Source organism: Solanum verrucosum, unplaced genomic scaffold (genome assembly GCF_900185275.1).
Source record: "Solanum verrucosum unplaced genomic scaffold, falcon-dt-bn FXZP01000297.1, whole genome shotgun sequence".
Classification (NCBI taxonomy): Eukaryota; Viridiplantae; Streptophyta; class Magnoliopsida; order Solanales; family Solanaceae; genus Solanum; species Solanum verrucosum.
This window is the reverse complement of record NW_026020215.1, coordinates 2531659-2543336: the sequence shown is the minus strand read 5'-3', so window position 1 is coordinate 2543336 and position 11678 is coordinate 2531659.

Genomic DNA, 11678 nt, shown 5'->3' with positions numbered 1-11678 from the left:
ACTACTGCACAACACAATGACATGTAAGGTATTTTTGAAGCACAAGATCAAAAGAAGAAAAAGAAGAAAAAAAATTGCAAGTTCAAAAACAATAAAAAGAATCTAGCATCAACTATCAAAGCAGAAATTGAGGAGGAACATTTGATTGCAGTAACTAAAGCATAGGAAGAGTGTTGAAGTTTTCTTTTAGTTACTGCAATAGTTTTTAGCAAAGTAAGTTGTCTAGTTTAAGATAAATTTGAAATTTAAATTTTAGTTAGGTTGTTTCAAATTGCAAATTATGCGGATTATGTGTTTTATGTTGGCTATTTAAAGCCCCGCAATGCTTAATAAAATTATTGAAAGCTACTAAAAGTCATTTCAATCCATTGAGAGATATTTCAATCATTCTTTTTTCTGCCACATTTAAAAAAAACACCAACACTATTCTTGTTTTTCGTTTGTATTCTTTAGAATGCTTCCCCTAACATTTGTGATGTCTCCATTACTTTTGTTTCTCATTTTAATTTTTTTTTGAAATGCGCACTTGAGTTGAGGATCTTTTTCAAACAATACCTCTACCAAAGGTGGATCTAGGATTTCAACTCATGATCTTGTTAATATATCTGTCACTATTAGTTATACATCACTACAATTTACAAGATCCAAAAATTGATTTTCCGTATATTATTTATTGGGTGGTAAGGATTAGCTTATCTAATTAAAGATAGGGTAGGTTCCCACCAGTGGCATAGCTAGAAATTTAACAAAGGGTGTCCATAAATCCTATAGGTAATAAAAATAATTTAATAAATAAGTCCACTTAAATTTTGTAAATCAAACTTCGTAACATTAATGATAATTTTTTTAGTTAAAAAATATACCAAAAAATTTAAAATCAAACTACATAATATTTAGCTTTAATGTTCATGTTTATTTAATAAGAAGTGAATGGAAAAAGAAAAAAATAATAGAGAAAATTCAGTTTAGAATGAAATCACTTTTATGCTTCAATTGGCTACTGAGCTTTTTATCCCCTTAAATTTTTAAGTTAATTTTTTTTGAATTATTTTAGAAAATAATATATTTATTAACTACAATTAAGAAATTAATTAGGAGATCTTTTGAAAATGTTAAAAAAAAAAAGTGCAGCCAAAGGGAATCGAACCCACGCATACAACATGTAGCATTCAGGTTAACGTCTGAAACAACTAGGCTAAGAAAGTTTATTGTTTCGAGGGTGTCCAAAACGTCTGATTTAACCATCTAAAATATTATTTTATTTATATATATGGTATAATTTTCTGACGAAGGGTGTCAACCCAGTGTAGCTACACCCCTGGTTCCCACACGATCCCATAATTTGAGTAATGACAATTTAAGACACTCAAATACCACCAAGAAATACATCGAAACATTTTTAAAGACAATAACTAAATATTAATATTATAGCATGGATCACATTAGAGTAAATTTCATCACATCGTTTAGTCTAAACAAAAGTACATTCAGGTAAAGGGTATTTATCAACCTATGGAACTTACGGGCTAATAGTTGATATTGAAATGGAACTTGCGTATCAAAAAACGTAAATAATTGATAGTTGGGCTATATTTTGATAAAGAATTGGTGATAGTTCAAATAAAAACTTTACACACTTGAAGATTTAGATATAAAACTCAAAAAACCGAGACATCTTAGATGGTTTTTAACAATAACTATTTTAATAAATAACCACGGGAATATATTCATGCATTATTTTGGATGCAGAATAGAAACAACAAGTAATGCACACTAATTACTAATTGAGTACTTTAACTTCTAACTACCACATGGCAATAGAAATCTCACGTTAGCTTTAGAGAAATCAAGAATTGTGTTGATGATTAAAACTTTTAAGTACAAGCTTCTTATATAGGAGACGAGTCCTATAGTAGATATTCTTAAAGTCCTACTACAATACAAAGTATAATTTACATGAATAGTATAGGTTTACTATTATTACTATAACTACAATACTTATCCTAGTTGACTTTAGCCACATACACGATACACTAGCTCAGTCATACATAAATTAGGATTTAGTAGTCTAGTCCTAGTGTAACTCTAAATCTACAACAGTGAACACATTACTTGTCGGTGAGTTGGACCAGTTCCTTGGACTTGTTCATATCATCAGCTTCCTTCATCTTCAACACTTCCCCTCAAGCAATGAGTGAAGGAACTATTACTCCTAGCTTACTTCAAAACCCAGCAAAACTTTTTTTTGTCAATACTTTGTTATGAATGACAACTAGCTGATCTGTTAAGTAATAAGTTGTCCTCTAACCATCTTCTCACGAACAAAATGATAGTCCATTTCAAAATGCTTCGTTCTAGCATGCATAACTGGATTAACTGAAAGGTACAAGACACTCAAGTTATCACAATATAATGTAGGACCAGATTTGAGGAACACCCAAAGATCATGAAGTAGATATATAATCCATGTAATCTCTGTAGTGGGAGCCAATGCTCTATACTCAGCTTCAGCACTCGATCGTGCTACTATGGTCTGTTTCTTGTAAGTCCAAGAAATACAATTTGCACCTATGTAGCTAATATAACATGTAGTTCATCTCCTACTTGTGGTACAACCTCCCCAATCAGCATCTGAATATCCATACAACCTATAAGGTGATTGTGAAGTGGTTCTTAGTCCAAAGTTAAGAGTACCTTTGATGTATCTCAGAATCCTTTTTACTCCTTTAAGATATTCAATGTTTAAACTTTGCATAAACTGGCTTGCTAGATTCATAGCATGGGTGATATCAGGTCTTGTGAGTATCAAGTATTGAAGACTCCCTACTATCATTTTGTATAAGGAGGCATCTACAATACTTCCCACAGCTTCATGTAAACCATGTTTTTGAGCCAATGGGGTGGCTACACCCTTTGCTAAGGTCATCTATGTCTTGTCCAACAACTTAGCAGAATATTTACTATGACTCAAGTGAATTCCCCCTTAAAAATACTTAACATCTACTCCTAGGAAGAAGTGTAAAGGGCCAAGATCTTTCCTAGCAAACGCTTTCCCAAGTTGTAAAATCAACTCTAAGACATGTGATGGATTACTTCATCTGTCGATAATGTCATCCACATATAACAAGATAAATATGGTGCCTTTGTGCGTTTGAAAAATAAATAAGAAGGGATCAACCTTACTATATATGAAACCAAGATGTAGGAGATGCATGCTAAACATATCAAACTAGGCTCTTGACACTGGTTTACCATATAATGCCTTTTTAAGTAGACACACATGCTGAGGATACCTAGGATCAACTAATCCAGGGGAATGACTCATGTACACCTCCTCTTGCATAAACCATGAAGAAAGGCATGTTTGACATCTACTTGCCTAACTTCCCACTTTGAGCTGATTGCAATGGATAGAACCACCCTACTAGATTTGGTTTTAACCATAGGTCTAAATGTTTCTTCAAAATCTATCCATTCAAGCTACGAAAATCCCCTGGCCATAAGTTTGGCCTTGTATCTATCTAGTGTTCCATCAGCTTTCAATTTTTTCTTAAACACCCATTTTTAACAAACCAAGTTTATACCAAGAAAATTTGGGCACCAATATCCATGTCTTGTTAGTTTGTAAAACATTGATTTTCTATGCATAGCTTCAAGCCAATAAGGTGACCTTAGTGCCTCCTTAGTAGAATTTGGTTCCCTCAAAATCTATTTATTGTTGCAAGCAACAAGTGATATGTGTTGTTCCCTTGCCTTGTGTCTGGTGATCATACGATGCCCTTGTGGTAAAGAAGGTACATCAACGGAAGTAGTTGATTGTAGTGTAGTATCTTCAGGTTGATAATGCTCTGGCTGATTTCACTCAGAGAAGTCGGCTTCTATATGTATTCCCTGTGGATTAGTCATAGAGAAAGTAGGATTTGATGAACCACCATTGACTGGACCTACACATGCAACATGTTCTTCACTACCACTAGTTAATCCTAAGCCTACATGATCATCATTTAAGTATGAACCTGAGGGTTCAATAACACTACCATCATCAAGGAGTGTATGGGTTGTTGTATTAGCATTTTCACCAGTAACTTGTGTACTATCAACATATACTTCCCATGAAAATTATGATTATCCTGCACCTGTAGATTAGAGAATGATTCAACAGAAGTAGCAAGACAAGGAAAAACATTAAACATTAATGTTAATCTAAGATTAACTTGGAGACATATAGGGTAATGTGTTTTCATCAAACACAACATGTCTGGATACGTAAACCCTCCTTGTAGAGGGATGATAACATATATATATCCTCTGTGTAAGCTGTTGTATCCTATGAACACACAAGTCTAAGTCTTTGGACTGAACTTGTTGCTACCCTTGATATATGGAAAACATCTACAACCAAACACTTTTAGGCTATTGTAATCAGGTTTCTCTCCATATAACTTAACACATGGAGTCACCAAATTTTAGGAATGAGAAGGGAAATCTATTAATGAGGAACACTTCAGTAAGGAAAGCCTCAACCCATAGAAACAAAGGTACGTTAGCATGAAGTAGTAGAGTTAAGTCAGTCTCCATAATATGTCTGTGTTTTCTTTCTAAAACTCTATTTTGTCCAGTTGTGTTAGAACTTGAAATTTGTATCATAATGCCACAATCTTCCAAATGTTTAATGAAGTCTATTTTGATAAACTCACCACTTCCATTACACTGAAATGTCTTAAATTCTTCAGAAACTTGTTTTTCCGCCATTTTCTAGAATCTTACAAATACTTCAAAAAATTTAGATTTCCTTTTCAGTGGATAAATTCATGTATATCTTGTGTGATCATCTACAAATATGACATAATATTTCATATGCTGAGAAGATTCAACAGGTGCGGGTCCCACAAGTCACAATGAATTTTCAATAAGGATTCCTTCTCAATTTTATTTCTCAATCCAAAAGGAAGTTTACAACCTTTGCCCAACTGACAACTAGAACAAACGGTAGGCGTTTTATTCCAACTACTAACATTGATGCAACTATTGTAACTCAGAACTTTTAAAGACCTCAAACTAGGGTGTCCTAATCTAGTATGCCACATGTTGTTTGATATGTTCCAATCATGTGCAATAGTTAAAGCATAGAGATTGTTATCTCCCAAAACTTAGAGTCCATTTCTTTTAGATCCCTTGGCACGCAGTGTACTTGTCTTCTTTTCCTCTACAACAAAGTTAGTTTTATTAGATTCAAGAGTGCAACGATTAACTTTTGCATGTTTACTAACTGAGAGTAGATTTTTATTAAACTGAGGAACTACAAGAACTTTTCTTAACTTATGGAACGATTGTGATATGTTTCCAACATGTGTTATGTATAATTTTGATTCATTTCCAATAATGATTTTAACTGGTCCATTGTAGAGTTTAAGATCAATTAGAATCCATGAGTTATGTGTCATATGACTACTTACTCCTGAGTCAACATACAACGTGTCATCGGTAGTGTTTTGTAGATTAGCAGTAGCTAATGCTTGTTGTAGCTCATCTGCTGATGTAAAATGGATTACGTCAAGGCTATCCATTCACGAAGTTCAATGCTTTGATGGAGTGTTCACAAGTATGGACGTTGTTTGGCATGTATGGATGCCAAGGACGGAGTTCAATGCCTTGAAGGAACTCCCAGTTGGGCAACACCATTCTTGGATGATAGCTTGGAGCGTGGGAGGCCTAATGAAGTGAGGAGGAGCAAGTGAAGAATGTGCTCCATTCGGCGAGTTGGAGAACACTTCGGTGACTTGTTAAAACCCTTTAGCAAGGGTTGCCAAGATTGCCAACTACCCAAGGAGATATCAAGGGGAAAACTGCTCACTAGGCGATCTGAAGACCATTGGTGCACCGCCAAGTGGATTGGCTATGGTCCCAGACCGCCCAAAGTTCCAGTAGCTTCCCAGCCAAGGCAAGGAGCAGAGTTCTTCGCCGAACCTATTGGGTCTATTGCCAAGCCATTTGGTGAACCCGACTTGGATCACCCATTGACCCATTTCAGGTCACTTTTTGGCCCATCTATGTAATAATACCTAAAACTATAAATAGGCATTTAGGGGTTCATTTTACGGTAGACTGATTTTGAATATTATGGTTGTAAACCTAAACTCATTGTGTGAGTGTTTGAAAGCTTGGTAAGCTTTTGTTGAACCTTGTTTAGAAACGGGGGTTGCTTGAGATATCGATTCTCTTGATGTCTTCGTAAGAGTTAGGTGCTTGTTGTTGGATTAACGAAGTGAAGTCTTTGGGTTTAATATACCCATAGGTTGCTCTTTGTTTCCTTTTGTTGTGTCTATCTATTTATCCGGATTAGGTGCTTGTTAGGATCTAGTTTGGAGGTTATTGGATTTAATACATCCTTTAGTTGCCAACTGTTTCTTATCATGTGTCTCTTCTTCTATCGTTCTTATTTTCCGCTGATTATTATGATTCTTCTTGTGAGAATTACATCATTTGGTATCAGAGCAAGGCTTAGATTTGGTCCTACGAATTCTAGTATTGGGTTGTTACAAAAAAAAGGTAAAAAATGTTTTCTAGAAAATCCTAAAAAAAATTATAGATTTGAGTCTTGTTTGAAGTTCTAAGGTTAGATTAGTGTTCCCTAACCTTATTTGAGTTTGGATCAGAGATTTGGTGAAGTTTGGAGCTCTATTGAAGAATCCACCATTGTTGAGTGAAGAGGCTTGAAGAACTTCAAATGGGTTTCAGATTTAGGCTAAATTGGATACCCTTGGATATTGGGGTTTGATCTCTATATCCTTAAGAGTTCATATCTAAAATTTAGGTGAAAACGGATTAGAAATCCATTGGGTTTGAAATTGGGTGTTCTTCATGTTCATGGTGTTCTTCGTTACTTGAAGAAAGAAGGAAATGGGTTTTGAAATTTGAATTTTTTTGTTTGGAATTGAAGGTAAAAAAGTATTGGGTGTTGTTTCCCATTTCAAGGAGAGCCTTCACTTAAATTTTCGTGAAATTCCGAGACAAAATTTTAAGGGTATTATTTTGGGTGTTCATCTTGTTCTTGAAGAACATTCAAACCTTCAAGGAAGGGAATCTTCAAAAGAAAGAGAGTTTGATCCAAAAAGGAAGAAAGAGAAAGTGTAAAAGTGTTTGTAAAAAAAGGAATCTACCTAAAAGGGTAAAGACTAAAGGACAAAGGAAGGGGGGACCACATCAAGTCAAATTTCGGAGCATTGTAGGTGCAGATACTGGACATTGGGAGAGCCCCGACTTAGCTCACCTAGTCCACTCGGCGCCTCGCCCTTTGGGCAGCTAGGTCACCAAGTTGTCCCTCATTTCGGTGGTGCTACTGGAAATTTCGGCGAGCTCAGCCTTGGTCGCCGAATCCATTCGGCACATCGCCGAACTTCCACCCAGATCACCAAGTTGCCTTGGAGGATTGTCGAGTTTGGTGAGTCAATCTTCAAGTTGGCGAGTTGAACTTCATGTTTGGCGAAGAAAATAGGCCATTTCGCGATGGGAAACGCATGTTATGACCTTTTCTAATCTCAGGTTCTAATTCCTAGTTTTCTTTTCTTTTTGATTCTAGTTCGTTGTCACGAATCCTAAACTGATTTTCAACTCGTAACTACTCTACTTGTTTACTATTGGTTCCTGAATTCACTTCTTTGTTAGTGCTTTTTCTTTTTGTACTTTTTTCGTTTTACTTCGTAGTTAACTTCTTGACTCAAGTCCGTTTGCTTTAATCGAGTCGTCCGTTCTTCTTGAAATAAAAATATATTCTGACCTAGAGTAGAAATCGAGACCTTGTGATCAACTGAGTATAAGCAATCTTCAATATTAGTCGCGCCAATTTGAGAGGCAATCATAGGTGTGTAAACACAAGTGATTGTGAGTTTGTTTTACTAACGCTAATATTGTGTGCTGTTTTTGTTGAGTTGTCTTAATTGTTAGGTACCATGGCAACCGGAAGTGAAACCAACCCACCTAAGGGGAAGGTTACTTTGGGAACTATCATGGAAGCGACCATGGATGTAAGTCGGATGATTGGGTGCATGCATGAGCGTTTAACTGCCATAGAGGATGGGCTATCACAAATGGATGAGACTTGGCCCAAAGAGTGAGAGTTCACACTACCATCATATGTGGTAAGGTGGACTATACCTACGAAGGCCATGATCAATCACAAGCAAAGAGAGAATATGTTCTACTCCAAGTGCCTTATCCAGAACCAAGTATGTGTCTTGATCATTGATAGTGGAAGTTGTGCCAACCTTACTAGCACTGCCGTGGTGGACTACTTGAACTACCTACCACTAAGCTTACTAAACCATACACACTTCAATGGTTGAATGATGCGGAATTGAGGGTACATGAACAGGTGTTGATTAAGTTCCAAATTGGGAAATATCAAGATGATGTCCTTTGTGATGTGATTCCTATGCAAGCTATTCATGTACTATTTGGGAGACCTTGGCAACACAGCCATGCATCCACACATGATGGAAAGCACAACACATACATTGTCATGTCAATGAGTCATAAGTATGTCCTTAAGCCAATGTCACCATCCCAAGTCATAGAGATGTATCGAAATATGGATGAGTTGAGGGATAAAAGGAGGAAGGAGGAATGACACGTGGAGGCTAAGGCCCAATGAGAAGGAGAAAGGAGGGAGTTGAAAGGAAAGGCCAAGTTGTTGTCGGCTGAGCATATAGAGATGAGGGAGGAAGTGGGAGTCGAAAGTGAATTGATCCTTAAGGATCATAAGTTGCAAGCTAAACCATCTCACTCTTCCCCTCCCTATTTTGTTTCTTTCCTTTTGCAGGATCCTCGTGAAGCCCTTTCAATGGATACACTTGTGGGCTATCCAAACATTCCTAAAGGAGTGTCAGTTGAGAGTAAGGAAGATGTTTCTTGCGGGCATCAAGGTACAATAGCTAAACTTAACAATTTTGCCATTACAAATGAACAAAGTGTGAATTTTAGTTTGTCTTTAAGTGTGCCTATTTATTCTTTACCTTGTATTGATAATGTGCTTGTTGAGAATGTGGATACACTAGTTGATCCTATTGATGACTGAATTGATTCTTCTAGTAAGATCGATTTGTGTCCACCTAGTGTTGACACCCGTGCTTTGAATGCTAGTTCATTATCTTGTAATGCATATGTTGATCAACCTGTGAGTGAAGGTAGTTCACTGGTTGAGGGTCCTTGTAATGTGATTAAGGAACCTCAAGTTAGTGATACTAATGATAATGTTGATCAACTGAATAGGAGTGGCTCTATGAGCATATCTATTATGGAAGATCTGATTGCTTGCTTTGCTCATAGAGATCATGAGCTTGAACATGCTTCAAAAAATGATATGTGTCATTTTTAGGGTGAACTTGAATGTTTTAATTCTTCCCTAGTGGTTGATCATTCCTCTTTAAGTACACTATCTTATTTGAAGATGATGAAATCACTCCTAGTGATGTACCTAGTGGCGTGAAACTTGAGAGTAGTGTAGTTCTTAATAACTATACTATCTATAGCAACCCACTATGGTGTAAAGCTTTCCCTCCCAAAGATGGAAATCTCTTCTTCGAAGATGAGAGTACTCTTGTGGGGAAGGAATATGATGAGAAGGAAGGTGGTGTTGGTTTTCCTATTACTTCTTCTTCTTGGTGTGTTTCAATCCTTGATAGTATGACCAACGCTTTTGAGCCTATTGGTAGTCATACTCATGAAAACACCCTCGAGGAAGTTGACTTGCAAGACACCTTTCTCTATTACTTGTTTACATATGATGATGTTCATGATGTTGAGTGGAGTATGATGTTGGAAAATGAGAGTGTTAATCGAGCAAAAGGAGAAGTACTTGGTCCAAGTCCATGGATCTCCTTTCCATTTGACCCCGGTAATGAATTAAATTGTGGCATTTGTGTAGTGATGCTTGTTCAAGATGACAAGTATTATTTGGATGGATTTGTTGACACCTTTCCCTACGATGGAAAGTCCTTCTTGAGGGTTTACAATCCGATTGAGGAGCCTACATTGTGTATGGGGAAGGGTAGTTTCCTAAGCCCTTTTGTTTACTTATGCTTTGAGTATGATCTTGTTGATCGTACATTTTATGGGGGTATGAGCTCTTTGTTAAGAGAAGGTGCAGTTTATTTTAAATTTACCATGAAGTCTTTGTGTGTTCTTTCTTATAAAGTGATGTGTGCTAGGATCCTTGAACCTAGTTGTGATCTTACATATGAGAACACCTTAGATGTCCCTAGTGAGCATGACACCTTTCTCTATTATCTATTTGCATATGATGATACTCATGTTGGTGTGGGTACCATATTTTATGTTAATAGTGGAATCAATGGGGAAAATGAGAGTCTCCTTGAATCGATGCTATATTTTTCCTTCCCATATGACCACGGTGTTGGTCTAAATTGTGATGGGTATGGTAGTAACACCCTTTTTCTTTCATGTGATTTTTACTTGGTGTTATTACTTGATCTTATGTGCTTGAATGAGGTTTGTTTGCCAAGTTGTGTGGGGAATACTTTTGTATTTGACCCCGCTCATGAATTGGGAATAACTACATTCTTGAAATTAGCTAGTGCATTGGACGGAATCTTAATTTGGGTTAACTTTTTTTATGCCCTTGCACTTAGTTTTGAGAATGTTTATGTGCTACTTGACATAAGGGTCTTGTGCTTGTTTGAATGTGGAACCAATGAGGGCTTACACATGAGGTTGTTTAAGTGTATTGGTTCTTACGCTCTACCCCTTTGTCAGTGTTTCTTACTTAGCCAAGTATCTATTGCTTTGATGGGTTACAAACCATTGGTTGATTTTTGTGATGCTTGGTTATATGTTAAATTTGTGCACCCTTGGTGTAACGACCCAAAAAAAATGAACTAGTGAAACTAGAGCCTCACATGTGAGTTTGGAGTTGAGAAATGATGAATGATGAGAAATTTAAGTCACTCCAATTAGAATTAAAAAGAACTCACCTCCTCTCAAATACTTTTCTCTCTACAATCCTCCATTTTAAGAAGATCAAGAACTTGGAGCTAGGGCTTGGATTGAAGGTGGTTTCTTCATCAATTTTCTTGGGGAATCTTAACAAAGGTATGGTGACCCTTGATCCTTGATTATCTTTCCTTCAAGGAGTCCATTCAAAAGGGTTTCAAAAGTCTTCAAAGAACAAAACTTCTATTTTCTATTCTAGGTATGGGTTCATGGGTAAAATGTTTTCAAAGTCATTATATTGGTGAATTGAAGTTCTATTTATGATTTTAAGAAGATTTTTATATGAAACTTCTTCAAGAACCCATGTTTTCATTAAAAGCCTAGAATTTGCTAATGAAGTGGGTTTAATGCCTATGATTTAATGTTGATGAAATTGTGTTTAGATTGGATTGTATTGTTGATTTATATGGTTTTCTATACTTATTTATGATGAATTGTTGGTATATGGATAATTGAGGATTGTGGCCTTATGGGCAAGTTATGGAAGAATTCTCTTGTGGTAAGAAAAATGGTTGGGACTTGAGTGTTGTTGATTATGGCTTTGGAGGATGGTAAGTTGGCTTAATCTCATATTATGGAGAAAAAAAATTGTTCTTGCTTGGTTTGATCCACTTATGGTGGAGGTGTTTAATTATGGAATGTATTGTGACCATGGCCTTGAAGGCATAGTA